Source organism: Erpetoichthys calabaricus, chromosome 10 (genome assembly GCF_900747795.2).
Source record: "Erpetoichthys calabaricus chromosome 10, fErpCal1.3, whole genome shotgun sequence".
Classification (NCBI taxonomy): Eukaryota; Metazoa; Chordata; class Cladistia; order Polypteriformes; family Polypteridae; genus Erpetoichthys; species Erpetoichthys calabaricus.
The window spans coordinates 125,135,759-125,151,753 of NC_041403.2; the positions used below are offsets into that span (position 1 = coordinate 125,135,759).

Below are 15,995 nucleotides of genomic sequence, written 5' to 3' on the forward strand. Positions count from 1 at the left end.
ACCCCAAGGTATTCACATCTTCATCATCAATGAAAACCGTAGGGCTTAATTCTTCTGAATTCTATGATTGTCTACTTGTCTTACTGATGTTGAGGTGCAGGTGGATCAGTTTGCACCATTCAACAATGTCCTCCACTAATTACCTACACACATTCTTCTGCTCATTCCAAATACATCCCTCTGTTGAAGTGCCATCGGAAAATTAGGCATGATAGAGCTAGAGAAAATGTGTAGGGAGGAATGACACATTAACAAACACCTCTCCAAAGATTACAAAGTTCAAAAGGTGTTTGAACAGAGTACTGAACCAGGGTACTGGATCCCCCAGTCTAATAAATAAACATCACAGGCTCTCAAACTCTTTAATGTGAAAAAATTGTGAAAACCTTTAAGAAAACTTTAGCTGTTGACACATTTAGTTTGAAAGAATTTAGTTGAAAACACAATTTGTATTTTGCATAAACAATGTTAAAATGACTCTTCTTTTATTCAAAAAAGAAATCTCTCTCATTACCATATAGTTTCAGGAAGGCTCATCTTCTTGGCATGTGCTTTTAGATCAAATTTATGTATTGATTTACTTTTTGTTTTCACACTGCCCACTGATTCACACGTATCACCGAAAGTCAGCAAGCTACCACCTTCATGAAGACATTAATCTAGATGCTCACATACATTTTAACAATCTGGGAAACCTACCATGCTACCAAGTGCACTAAATCTTACAATGATATGCTGTGTTTTAAACACCAATTCTTTCACCACTTAAGCACAAGAGATACCCATCTACTTTCTGAATTTGACTGTCCCAATACAGAATCACAAGATTTCCCAGCAGCACAAGGCAATAATGGACACTGGATAGAATGATTGTACATTACATAGCACCCTCATGCAAAATTACAGATCACACTCAGCATAATCTGCATGTTTTTTGGATGAATTTAAAAAATCCAGCTGCCACGCAGGTACAGAAATGAGTGATTAAAAATACACAACAATATACCATTGGGTAGTAAATTTGCTGTAACACATACACAAATAAACACATTTTTTTTTTTAAATTGTGCCGAGCTTTAGACAATTTCTTTTGACGTTTCGATAAAAATAAAACGCAATATTGGTATGCAAGATGCACATCACCTGCTATAGTAAGTATATTATACAGAAATTAAAGCTATAGTTATCTGGAGGGCACTTTCCCCTAAGTAAATTATCTCTCAGTGGCATATTGTTCTAACTTGTAACAAGAAATTATTTTTCTTTAGAAAGTGTGCATATTAATACTTATTTTTTATTTCCATCCTCTTCATTTCACAATATTGATAAATATAGCACTTATACTACTTTAAAGCTGAAACCATATCTGCACTTCGACACTGCTCTGTTGGTATTTGTCAGCAACGATTTCTTATGACCATATTTTCACTGCCTATGACAAACAGCTATCCCTCATTACATCCAATTCTGAAAGCAGACCTGGACAGGATAGTCCATCACAGAACTCTGCTCAAAAAAAGATCAGTTGCTTACATACACAAAATCTAAATAACATTCCTGAAAACTGATGTAAAAGTACTTCTATATACAGTACCCATAACAAGTATTCACCCCTTGAAAGGTTTCATATTTTATTGTTATACAGCATTGACTATGTCAGGTTGCATGGAGTTTGTAAATGAACAGCTTTATTTACATCTGGCCACAGATTCTCAGTTGGATTGAGATCTCAACTCTAACTCAGCCACTCCAGGACATTCACATTGTTACTGCTTGTGGTCATTGTCTTGCTAGAAAAGAAATCTTTTTCCATGGCATAGGTTTCTTGCAAACTGCATCAGGTTCTCCTCCAAAATGTCGACTTATTTTTGCTGCATTCATTTGACCCTCTATCCTCACAAGCCTTTCATGCCCTGCAGCAGAGAAGCACCTCCACAGAATGATGCTACAACCACCATGCCTCATGGTAAGAATGATGTGTTTATGATAATGCACAGTAATAAAACAAGGAGTTTAGTCTGATGCCCAAAACCTTCTTCCAGCTGACTTCAGAGTCTTCCATTAGCCTTTTAAAAAAAAAAAAAAAAAAAAATTTCTTTGCCTTTCTCCCATAAAGCTGAGACTAGTGAAGCAACCATCAACAATTGTCATCTGCACAGTCTCTCCAGTCTAAGCCACGGCAGAGCGTTACTCACTCAGGGCTCTCATAAGTCTCGTGGTAGCTTCCCACACTAGTCTTCTTCTTCTTCTTTAAAATTAGTTTTTGTAGACAGTCTGCTGTAGGCAGATTTTCAGCTGTGTCATATTCTTTCCATTTCTTAATGATTGATTTAACTGGGCTACAAGGGATAATAACTGATGTGGATATTTTCTTGTCTTCTCTGTCCCCTGACTTATGCTTTTCGATTACCTTTTTATGGAGTTGCTTTGACTCTTTTGTCTTCATTGTGTAGGTTAGGCCACCACACTGACTGGACCTTCCAGATAAAGAGCATTTAGACTGCAATCTACTGCCACCCAGACTAATTCTGAGATTATTAAAACCAACTGACTGCTCCAGTGATGATTTAGCGGTGTCATATTAAAGGGAGTGAATACTTACGCAATCAGCTAATTTTGTGTTTTATATTTATAATTAATTTAGATGCAGACACAGATTTTCACTTTGGCATTAAGAGTCTTTTTCTATTGATTAGTATCAAGAAAACAAAATGAAATCCATTGCTGCATAACACTATGGCAATGTATTCTTGAAAAAGTGAGAGCCAAAGAGGCACAAAACTTAAAGCAACACAGTTAATAGTGTCATGAAATGCAAATGTTCTATATAACTGGGGTTTGTGATGTTAAAAAAATTATTAAATACTCTGGTGACCCTGCTTATTAATTTCTTTTCTGCTCCCAACTTGTTTTTCTATAAGCAAAAGCATATTCCTTTGCTGTTCACAGTTTAGGGAACAACTGTTTACAACATGATTCTAGAGAAATGCCAAGCAAAATGACACCTTTTATTGGCCAACTAAAAAGATTACAATATGCAAGCTTTCGAGGCAACAGGCCCCTTCTTAGGCAAGATGTAATCATGATATTTTGCTTGGCTTTTCTCTACATTCAAAATGGCTAACACGGTACAACACCCTAGTACAACATAATTCTGTAATACTTTCATTTTACATTGAAGAGTACTATTTTTAATTTTCATTTTTTTTTTTATGTACTGAAAAACAAAATTGATTTGTTTAGACAGGCACAGACCCTGACTGAGAGAAACTGCTGATCAGCAGTACACGCCTGCAATCCTGGACATCTTAGTCACTAGAAATTAGAATCATCAGTCAGAACACATCAAAATGCACTGAGTAGCAATTCATTTATTTTATAGTGCTGCAAGGAATGAACAATACTGCTTATGTGGTCATATATTAAACTCTGCCTGCCCAACTCCTGCCACCTCAAAATGCTTCATACCCACCAGGCTCAAGTGTCTACATGAAGACAAATTGTCACAGAGGCCAGTCCACCTACCTACATCTCCCAATTATTACACCAAATTAAGATCTTCAGGTTTCCTCCAACTCATAGATCTCAGTGGGTTGCCATAATTATACACAATGAGTTCAAAAGTCAGAACTAATGCATAAGTAAAAGAACATTTGATAGCTCCTGTTCGCTCCTACTCTAAAATCTCTCTTCTAGCCCTCTCCACTTTAACAGTAAAATTACAGACAGACATCAATATATAACTCTTGGAGCAGATACATTAAATCTGCACTCTGTAATGAGGCCATCCTGCTGTCTAATGTGATCTTCTGACAGCCAGATACAAGACTAATAATAAATTAGCAATATTAAGTACTCCGAAGTACTTAATGCAAGTATCTTCATGACTTTAATACCAGTTTGTACAGACAATCATGAAGCACATATCATCCACTTCCTTTTTTCCCATTTTGCGCTGGGGGAGATCATCCAACTGGCCTCCACCTTCATTTTGTGTGGAGGGATTAGTGGTGTGCACCACTACAGCAGCCTCTTCTGTTGGAACAACTCCAGGCAGAGATGTTTTATCTGGGCGGTGCTGGCTCTGACCACTTCCCATGTTCTGTAAAGAATGGAGAAAAAGTTATCTTTGTAATTTAGTTTTTATTTAAAAACAATTATTGTATGTTACTAATTTATAAGGAAAGGGTGACCTTTAAACAAAATTTCATGATAATGTATGCCCTTACAATGTCTAGTAAAGACATAGAAATTAAACTTCTGTAGTCTCAATTAGGGAAGGATAAAAGAGGACTTAATGCAAGTCTTAAGACTTCTCAAAGGCATTCATAAAGTCAACACAGCACAATCTTATCACTTGACAACATTTGAAAAAAATAAGGTGAAGCAAAAACAAGGAGGAAAAGAGCCAACACTTCTTCACATAATGGGCCATGAGAGTCTGAATGAAACTTCTGAGTGATAATCTAAAACAAAAACAGAGAGCTTTTTAAAAGTAAACAAAATCTGAATTACTGCAAGCTAGGAATGTAATCAACACAAAGGTGGAAGTGCATAATAAACAAGAGTTACATTAGAAATTTAAAATAATAAAATATGTGCTTCCAGGTCTGTTGGGGATCGGAACTGGTGTGGTGCAGAGGCGTCATCCGCTGGACGGCAGCACTCGGGTCCCAATTTAAGGCGGCCCATACGGGTGGGCACATGAAACGTCTCGTCTCTCCGGCAAAATTAAGGGCAGAGTGGTGGCTCTGAGGCTAAGGATCTGCGCTGGTATCCCGAAGGTTGCCGGTTCGAATACCCGTCACTGCCAAAAGACATCCTACTCTGCAAGGCCCTTAACCTTCAATTGCTCCAGGGGCGCTGTACAATGGCTGACCCTGCGCTCTGACCCCAAGGGATATGCGAAAACTAACAAATTCCTAAAACAAGAAATTGTACAAGGCAAAATAAAGAACAAAAAGAAGATGATCATCTTCCTCTGCTGTCGGAGGAGCTGCGTAAACTCCGCATTTCAGTGGCGGCACACTCTGAGGTGCGCAGACCAGGGACTGGCCAGATCTCTGTAGGTGGATACACCTTTTATTGGTCTGGTCGGTCTGATGGCTGTCATACTCGGGGAGCAGCTGTTGCTGTAGCGGATTGGCTTCTTCCGATGGTGTCCAATGTCACTCCTTTCAATGAGCGTATTATGAGACTCAGATTACAGCACTCTCTGGGTGCCTTGTCTGTTGTCTCAGTGTATGTTCCGACCGCGGTGAGTGATGTCTCGGTGAGGGAGACATTTTATTCGCAGCTTTACTCGGTGGTTGATGGGTGCCCACGTGATGACACTCCTCTGGTCATAGGTGACTTCAATGCAGCCACTGGCACTGACAGGGCTGGCTATAAGGATTGTCTCGGTCCCCATGGGTCTGGTGACAGTGGGGAAAGTGGCTCCATTTTTCTTGACTTTGCAAAAGGTCAGGGGCTGCAAACCGCTGGATCCATGGTTCCAGCACCCTGTACCGCATCGTTGGACTTGGTATTCCAATACTGGTGGTGGGTGAAGGAGATCGATCACATCCTCGTGGGCAGACGCTGGAGGCTCTTGCAAAACTGCAGGATCTACAGAAGTGCCCAGTTTGTGAATTCTAACCACAGACTTCTTGTTGCTACTCTTAGGATCCAGCTTAGGTCCAGTAGGTTACCACCTACTAGGAAATGAGCCTGGACTTGGCCAGACTTTCTGTGACAAAACCCTGAAGGTTGCTGAGGGCTGTGTTGGTGTTACCGATGTTCCCAGAAGGAGGTGTTTCATCTCACAGGGCACCCTGGATATCATCGACAGGAGTCGCAGCACACGGCTCAATGGCAACTCTGGTCTGTACCGGGAACTGAGAGGGACGGCTGTGAGGGCTCTGAGGGCAGATAAAGAGGCGTTTGTTAGAGGAATCTGTGAGCAAGTGACACACCATCTGTGGTCTAGCGACCCACGTCCTGCTTACAGAGGAATCGAAGCATTACGCACATCTGAATCTGTTCCTTGGAGAGCCACTGTCAGGGCAGCTGATGGAACAGTCCTTACGGATGACACTGCAGTTGTGACCCACTGGTCTGGCTATTTTGAGCAGTTGTTCAAAGATGATCCTTCGGCTAGGATGTTGGAGATCTCTGGGTCCACGGTTCTTAAGGCTGATCCTCCAATTAGCTGTGAACCACCCAATCTCACTGAGATTGCACAGGTGGAGAACCAGCTGAGGGTGGGAAAGGCTGCGGGGATCTGTTTTATCCGGGGATAACTTCTCTAAGCTGGTGGTAAGGCTGTCCTCCTGGCATTGCAAGCAATCTTTGCTGTCATTTGCGAGACTGGCATCATCCCAACTGACAGGAAAATGGGACTTGTCGTCCCTATCTGGAAAGGGAAGGGTGATCGCCTGGATTGCAGCAACTACAGGGGGGTACCACTGCTCTCGGTGCCGGGTAAGGTCCTTGCTAGGGTCGTCCTCAATAGGATTCATGATTGCTTGCTCACCTACCAGCGACCGGAACAGTCTGGTTTTACGCCCAAGAAGTCTACCATCGACCATATCCTGGCACTGAGGGTTCTCATGTAGTGCAAACACGAATATCAGCAGAGTTTCTTTGCAGCCTTTGTCGATTTTCGCAAAGCATTCAACTCGGTTGATCAAGCTGCCCTGTGGGACATCCTGAGGATTCGCGGGATCCCCTCAAAGTTGCTGGATATCATGGCCGACCTGTACACTGGTACTGTGAGTGCTGTGCAGAGTGGAGGCAGGACCTCTGCATTTTTCCCAGTTGAATCTGAGGTTCGTCAGGGGTGTGTTCTTGCTCCTACTCTGTTCAATACTTGTTTGGACTGGGTGTTGGGCAAGGTCGTGGGGTCCAGCGGCTGTGGGGCATCTGTTGGTGAAGAAAGGTTCACAGATCTTGACTTTGCTGACAATGCTGTGATCTTCATGGAGTCAATGGAGGCTCTGATCGCGGCGCTCGAGAGAATGAGTGAGGAGTCTGAGCTTACGAGTGTCCTGGATAAAAACCAAGATCCAGGCCTTTAATGACCTCTTGGGCACAGCCATCAGCAGTGTGTCTGTTTGCGGAGAGAGTGTTGACCTTGCTGAGAGGTTTACTTACCTTGGCAGTGACATTCATGTCTCTGGTGACTCTTCCTATGAAGTCAGTAGACGAATTGGGAGAGCATGGGGGGGGGAGAGCATGGGGGATTGGGGGGGTCATGAGGTCGCTGGAAAGGGCTGTGTGGCACTCCCGATAGCTATGCAAAACGACGAAGGTCCAAGTCTTTAGAGTCCTGGTGCTTCCTGTCTTGCTATATGGTTACGAGACATGGACGCTATCCAGTGACATGAGACGAAGACTGGACTCCTTTGGTACTGTGTCTCTCCGGAAAATCGTTGGGTACCATTGGTTTGACTTTGTGTCGAATGAGCAATTGCTCATGGAGTCCCGAATGAGGCACATTACCTACATTGTGAGGGAGCGTCAGTTACGGCACTACGGCCATGTGGCGCATTTCCCTGAGGGTGACCAAGCTCGTAAGATCCTCATTGTTAGGGACCCAAGTGGCTGGACCAGACCAAGGGGTCGCCCACGTAACACCTGGCTGCGGCTGATAGAGGGTTATTTCTGGAGGGTGGGACTGGACTGCGTGTCTGCCGGGGCGGTTGCAAACCGGGATCCAGAGTTGTTTCGTTGTGTAGTGGGTGCGGCAATGCACTGTACCAGTGCATGCTCCCCAACTTGACTTGAGCTTCCATTTATATGTTTAAAGTTTATACATTCCTGATTGTAATAGAGGTTTTTCATCTTTACCTTCTGCTAGAGGTCCATAGAGGGCTTCATCCCTAGTAAAGGATCAAACATAACACCATATTCACAATCACGGACCTTGAAATAGTCTAAAATGATACCCTACATGCTTATGTTTGACATCCATCATTTTTAACCTTCTAGAAGTGCCTCTTAGAGGGATAGAACCACATGTAAAGAATCAAATATCAAAAATATGTTATCAACCTCAAAATAGCATAAAATGCCACTCCAAATAACTATATTATTGATCCAGATTTTTTTAACACTTTGTGAAAAGGAGTAGTTTTGCCTCCTCATATTGATTAGGGGGTGAACGCTTTGGAGTTGATGGCATGCACAGCTTCAAGTGCTTCTGATCATTTTTGCTATTAGTTTACTCTTTACCACAAGAGTACAGTTTACTGCACAAAATATGATCCTAAGAATGAAGTGGTCAAAAATAGGAGGAAACCCCAGAAAGCTTTACATTTTGCACAACTACACATTAAGACATGTCAAATGGGGTTTTTTTCATACCAGCGAGTCTGGAGGTGCTGGAAAAAAACAACCAAAGTAATTTCAAAGCATTATCTTATGAACATAAAAGTATCTACTGTATAAAAAAACACTAAGGTTGGTGTGTTCAGCCCCTCAGAGAAATCTGACTGGTCAGCTTGGCTTTGGTGAAGAGAATGAAAGAGGAAGTATGAGTGTGAAATGCACGAGGAAGAGTAAGGGCACATGCTGAAAGAGTCGCCTTCAAAAACAGAAAGCATAAAACCAGACAAGAGGTGAGAAAGGTGCCTTGAAAATAATGGCCAAGTCAGAGAAGCAGTCTTTACAAGAACATGCCCGAGAGAGGAAGCAGCAGTCAGGAGAGATTTAGATACACAGAAATACAGAGGAAAGGCCCTGAAAATACAAATGTGGCAAGAGATAGGTAATAGAATAATTTGAAATATTTGCTGTCTTTGACAGGCCTAATGGACTGAATGGATTCTGCAAGTTTGTAAAACTTAAAGACCATGGTCCACTATAGCACTAATCAATATGTTAAATTACCCGTCTACCTTTAATTGCGGCACTGAATAAAAACTCTAAATATTAGCTGGCAAAGCTATTATAATAATAATAATAATACCCAAACCATTGGGCAGTAAGACATAAGGAACTAGATGGCTTCACAGTAAAGAGCAACCACAACAAACTGAGAACAAAAGATAATAAAAGTGTACTTTTTCCTCAACATGATAAAAGGGTTCTTTCCTCGGCTGCCTGGTGTTGTCGGCCATATTGATGGAGGACACAAAATAAAGCTCATTTGAACTGACTTTATCATTGCCACCCCTCTTGTCTGGAGCACAGAATTCCCCATAGTAAGCTGCATTATCAGAAACAGAATATGCTACTTACTGGAAAGGATGCATTTTCTTTTCTTGGGATTACATCACTGGTAATCTGACGACTGACTGGCTGCTAACCTAGAGGGGCCTCTCAAAGATTCAGTTTCAACACAAACACTCTGGTATATTGATCTTTATCAGTAGGGACTGCCCTCAAAAATATTACATTTTAAAGTAAACGTTCTAATATTATTGTAAGATGCATCATGCATATCTGCAAATAAACTAGTGTTTTCAGACCAAACACTAATTAGTGTATTATTTATACAATAAAAACACACATGAGCACAACTAAACAGGCAGCTATACATTAATCTAGAATGAAGAGAAAAAGGAGAACCTGAAATAAAAATTGCTAGTGAGGCCAAAATGAACAGCAAACCATTTTTCCAGTATTACTCCAGTAAAAAGATGGCAAAACAAAATTTAAGAAACCTTCAGGACACAAATGAAGAAATCATTGAAAAGGAGAACAAAACAGCAAATGAACTGAACAAATATTTCACCCAAGTATTTATAAAGGAAGAAACAAGTGGGATACCTCAGGCAGAAGTAAAAACAAACAGAGTACATAGATTTTAAAATAGAAATGTCAGATGTGCTTCAATCCTCTGGACCTGTTGGGATCTTACCAATTGTACTGGAAGAAATTAAATATATCATCTCTAAACCCTTAATAGGCATATTTCTGAAGTTACTTCAGACTGAAAAGCTGCAAATGTGACTCCAATCTTCAAGAAGGGAGGCAAAAATCGATCCTAGAAATTACAGACCAATTAGTCTTACTTCAATGCCATGCAAAATTACAGAAACTATAATAAGAAAATAAATTAGAAAATCACCTAAATGAAAATAATATTCTAAGTAACAGCCAGCATGGCTTTATCAGAGGAAGGTCCTGCCAAAACAATCTTTTACACATTTTTGAAGAAGCAACCAGAATAGTTGACAAAAACAAAGCATAACACAAAAATTACCTAGACTTTCAAAAAGCCTTTGATACAGTCTAACACCAAAGATTATGAGTAATTCTCAAACTATAAGCTTTTGCTGATTTACATAAATGACATTGATAGTAAACTTGTGAAATTTTCAGATGTCAAAAATAATTCAAAATGACTTGAACAACCTTCAGAACTGGGCAAACACCTGGAAAATACAGGTTAATGTAGAAAAGCACAAAGTGCTACATGTGGGCAAAAGGAACACCAGTTATAAATACAAGTTGGGAGACATTGTCAAACTGGAAGCAACCACTAAAAAGAATTTAGGGGTTTATGTTGATGCAATATTTTCATCAACTAAGCAGTGCACAAAAGCAATTAAAAAAATCAAAGAAAAAGGTTAGGTTCTATGATAAAAATTGAATTTAAGTCAAGGGACATTATGCTCAAACTACACATATAGTAAAACCACATCTAGAGCATTGTGTGCAGTCCTGGTCAACACAGTACGAGAAAGACTTGGTAAGTTTAAAGCTGTGCAGAGGAAAGCAACCAAGTGCATCCCAGGACTTAATGACACATCATACTGTGACAGACTATTGAACCTGTTTAGTCTTAAGCAGAGGAGACTACATGGGGACCTAATCCAGGTCTTCAAAAGCCTCAAAGCCATTAATAAAGTAAATGCATATTCTTTTGGGGTGAATCACATACTTGAGGAAATCAGTGGAAATGAATGTGATGTGCGTTTAACACTGAAGCCAGAAAGCACTTCTTTACACAAAGGGTTTATGAAGAACTGTTTAATCTTTATTATTACGTTTCTTGTGGAGCTGGCACATCTAAAGTCAAATCAACCCATCAGTATTGGACAAGGAGGTGATGGGAGCGCCTGTTTAGAGATTAAAGCATGAAATCCTACAAGAGGGAAACACCACAATTTTGTGCCTGGTAATGAGATGTACCTATTCATGCTGTTGTGTCATCAGGACTACACTGTTTCAATACATATTTAGTGGATATCATAAAAGCATAGAAAAAGGAATAATCAGCTAAGCCTGCTTGTTTTCTTTTACTGTATATAAAATGAGGTTCTATGTTTTAACATGCTGTTAATCATTGCACTGGAGTTTACAGATGTGATGCATGTTGGTTAAACTTTCATGTAAGACTTTTGCCATGCTCCTCTATATACATGATAAAACTACTATTAAACGAGTATTGCATATGAAGCAGGGTGGTAGGTTAATTAGGAACAATGCGTGCCAAACAATTGTATTAATTTGACCCGAATCACAATATTTTCTGTTGCCTATTTAATAAGGCAGGTTCAAAATAAGTCTCATTATCAGCTTCTGTTATGTATAACAACCCAGCTAGAGTTGGAGTTTTTTGTCAGAGACAGACTACACACCGTTTCTTCTGAATTCCCCCCCCCCCCAAAAAAAAAAAAACACTTAAGATTCTTCCTTCTAAGCAAAAATTCATGAATCTGTTTTCTATGCTTAATCCAGTTTGCATTGAGTCAGACAAGAATAACCAATTAAACATTAAACATGCACAACTTTGGGGATGTGGAAGAAAGCCCACAATGCTCTAAGAAAAACCAACATGCAGACACAGGTAGAACGTGAAAATTCCAACAGAACTGCGAGGCAGTGGCTTTCTCCACAACTTCTCCACAAGTTATTCCACAACTGGTTTATTTGTTCAAAAAATACCACAGATTGAAAGATGGAAAGATACAGGCTATTTTTTACCAAAAAATGCTAAAAATATATAACTGGACAGCTAACAGCTTTGTAAACTGACAGGCAAATTAGCAATGCTGACTGGCAGGTAGACCACAGCTAGAATCAGAAGTAATATTATCCATCCATCCATCCATTTTCCAACCCGCTGAATCCGAACACAGGGTCACGGGGGTCTGCTGGAGCCAATCCCAGCCAACACAGGGCACAAGGCAGGAAACAATCCCGGGCAGGGTGCCAACCCACCGCAGGGCACACACAAACACACCCACACACCAAGCACACACTAAGGCCAATTTAGAATCACCAATCCACCTAACCTGCATGTCTTTGGACTGTGGGAGGAAACCGGAGTGCCCGGAGGAAACCCACGCAGACACGGGGAGAACATGCAAACTCCACGCAGGGAGGACCCGGGAAGTGAATCCAGGTCCCCAGATCACCCAACTGCGAGGCAGCAGCGCTACCCACTGCGCCACCGTGTAATATTATACAAAGTAAAATGCTAAAGCCATAAGAAAAAAGTATAGTACAGAAATGATAAACAATTATTAGAAAGGCAAACACTAGTCAGTCTAAAGAAACTAAATTCAGGTTACAGATAAAATTAATAGGAATCATAATAGTGTATAATTAACTAGAATGGCTGGCATTATCTACATGAACAAAAAAGGGTCCAAATAAATCTTCAAAGGGAAAAAAAAAGTTAATTATCACAAGGTCTAATTAAACAGTCACTGGGCAGAAGAATGGGGCAGCAGAATGCATCATATACAAGAATTCCAGTTGCCTATTCATTTAAATCAAATGTAAAGAACAAATGACACCAAATTCTTAGCCAGTCTCCACTTTTGATGCTGATAGTGGATTGTGAAGATCATGGATTGGATACAATGCAGGAAACAGCCACAAAAGTGCAATTGGCAGAGTTGCCTGACAACTTAACCTAACCTGCACATCTATGTGATGTGAAAGGAAACGCAGCACACATAGAAAGCAAGGCCAAAGTAAACTTTATTATCTCACAAGAAATCATTTCATCCATTGCCACAAATATATTACACAGAAAGAAAAGATATTACTGGTAAGTCACCAGAAAAAAAGCATTTCATTCGTTGGGATCTGGTTAATCCTTAACAGTCATTTTGTGGTATTATGTGTTATCATTAAACATCCTAATTGCAGGATGACTCCACACTGCTAGCTCCTTAGTCTTAACTGTGGTGCTCTGAGGCAGCAGCTAACCCAATTATAAACTAACTTAACTTTTATGTATGTTCCTCGATATGTGTGTTCCAATATTATGCCATATTGCAAAGATGTGTGTTAGATTAATTGACACCTCAAAAGGAGCTTGATGTAGGAGTATGCGAGTATGGAGAGGATTCCTGCTTTGTTTCTGATGCTACGGAGATAACCTCCTGCTCACTTCAACTCTGTAATAAAATTAAAAGATTTACAAAATATTGGGAAAGCTGGGATAGGAAATGAATGATAGTGACTGCATCTTCTGCTGAGGGCATTTATCATAAACCGTATCCTGTCTGCACCCTTGCGTTTTAACAGAAGTGCATACACAGCACCAAAGGGGGAGAAACAAAGACCGAAGAGAGATGAATAGGCAATAGTCTGGTTTTGCTTAGACGCCAAAATGTACAATGAAAAATAGGGATGCACTTTATTATATCATTTCTCTGTATTCTTCCTTTTATTGCTGTGGGAATGCACGATCTATAAACAAACTGCCCGAAATACAACTAGACATAAATAACAATAAAGAGCACCAATACAGCTCGACTGGGACCTTCTCTCTGGATTATTTCCAGTGCCGACATACGTGTAAGAGCAGGAATGGCAATAAACAACGTATTTGTTTACAATATGTAATGTGCGAAATGGAAGAATCTTATTTATGTTGTGTATTTTATATGAAACTACCGATGACATTTTGATGGAAAGCATTTCCGTTTAGAGGAGACAAAGCGATTTTATTTACCTCCCTAGACATCCATCATGAACGTCGGGAAAAAAATCTACGTAGCATTATGGATGTGGGGCGTCTTCTCATGAAGCACAAAGTCCTTTACGGATTGCGGCAACTAAAATTTTAGAGAAAACATAACGACGAAGGCTCGATTTACTAATTTCTAGGAAGCATGCATTCGCAACACCGCCACTATTTACTGTTCAAAAGAAATCCGAAAAAGTAGTATGTGTTGTTAGGGGAAGAATAAGCAGTTTACTGATTGGCAATCCCTTTATGAATGTATCTATTTTTAAACAATACTTAAACCAAACAACACCATTTGTCAGTCACTTTGGGCGTCGCGTCCACGCCCCAACACGTGCCTCTGTATCTAGCAGTAGTATAAACATTGGAAGCAAAGTTCTGGCAGAGAGGAAGGTACTTGCAACGACTAAGTTATGCAATAAAATTACCCTTTCTGTATATCCGCATCTGTAAACTTCACATAAGCAGAAAAAAAAAGACCGAAAAGTGCAAGAAAGTGCCTCTCACTGGTAACACGCTTATCTGTCGACGAATGACCTCTCGTTTACCTCCTCTGTTTCTGGGCAGAATCCCACTCGTGCAGCCTCGCTCTCAGCAGCATCAACCCTGCCCGTCTGATGACGTCACTATGTCGTAAAATAACCTCACGTTTTGATTGGATATTGTGTGCACCCGATGAATACCTCTTTAATAGCTGAGTTGCTAGGCTGTTTCTGATACAGGGAAGGTGGCTGCTAGGCGGGGGAACAGTTTGTGTAGAAGGCGGTGTTCATATAGAAAAACCTAACTTAATTTAATGTCGTCGAGGCTTTTTTAATGGACAATTATTCTATTGTTAGCCCAATAAAATAAGTAAAAATACCACAAAACCATCAATTCTTCCATTATTAGTGTCGCATTTTCAAACACTGGTTTGAACAGTTAGTGATTTAATGTAAGGCACCTGTGACTGATCAGACTTGAACTGGGCTCCGCCCTCGTTCATCCACACAACTAAACTACACACACAAGTTTAGTTGAGTAGACCAGAAGAATTATCACCACGTCTGTGGAAGAAGGCCCAGCAAGAAACTGAAGAACTTACTCCAGGTGGGAGATTAACAGGACTAAGAGATGAGTTTATAGTTGACCCCCTAAAAAAATAACAATTAATAAATGAAATTAAATCAGTGATAATATAACTGAATAATTTAACATAGGTAAGTGACAAAAATAGAATAGCAGTTGTGTAATAACCATTGCCCAGGTAAGTCACTTATTTTCCACTCGGTGGAAGTGCTGTTGTAGGGTTAAATATTTTAAACCTTTTACAGCATTGCATGAACAGTGTGAAAATCATGTGTTGAAGTATTTTAGCTGTTTTTCTTTAAAAGTTTTGCCTTAGTTAAAATGTAAAAGTCTTTTTTCACACAAAGACCTCCGCATCCGAAAAGATGCATCACACAATCTAGTCGGTTGGTCTTATTGCGATTGAATTTTGGACAATGGCAAAAAGACCAGGGTTTGTGTCCCTGGTACTCCCTGCATGGAGTTTGCATGTTCTCCACAAGAGTGTCCTGCTGGTACTCCGGTTTACTCCCACAGTACAAACGACATGCAGGTTAGGCTGACTGATTAAAGCTGACAAGTGAATTTCTATTCCTATTGAACTGGCTTGACTTGGTGCAGCTTGTTCATTTTCTTACTCAGGTGGCCACATATTAGACCTGGTTGGCACAATTTGACTTATCTGTTGAGAACACTTACAGCACTGATCTGGGACTCTCTGACCTTAAAGCAGTGTTTTTCACTGTATCCTCTTCCTGTTGTTAACTGTAAACATTACATTTCTTTAAGAAACCTTAAAAATATATGTGCTTCTTTCCTCTCTGGATCTATTTCTTATTTTTCTGTGTTGCCCTTTTCCATCCACATGAGATAGTCTTTATGAACACTATAACTCATCCCCTAGTCAGTGCTAGATAAAATAGCTCCTTTAAAACACAAGGAGCTCTTCTTTAAGCCTTCAGCTCCATGATATAATTTAACATTATGGTCTATGAAAGCACCTGCCTGACCCCTTGAGAAAATGTCATGC

General features: G+C 40.3%; 1 long non-coding RNA gene across 1 annotated transcript; it reads right to left on the reverse strand.

Annotated features, from left to right (window-relative positions):
• Positions 1-1,614: 1,614 nt before the first annotated feature.
• On the reverse strand, positions 1,615-14,561 carry LOC127529406 (uncharacterized). The gene is made up of 3 exons (XR_007936088.1): positions 14,467-14,561; positions 3,138-4,102; positions 1,615-2,961 (listed from the first exon to the last, which is right to left on the reverse strand). It is a non-coding gene; the product is annotated as an uncharacterized LOC127529406 (long non-coding RNA).
• Between the last annotated feature and the right edge of the window lie 1,434 nt (positions 14,562-15,995).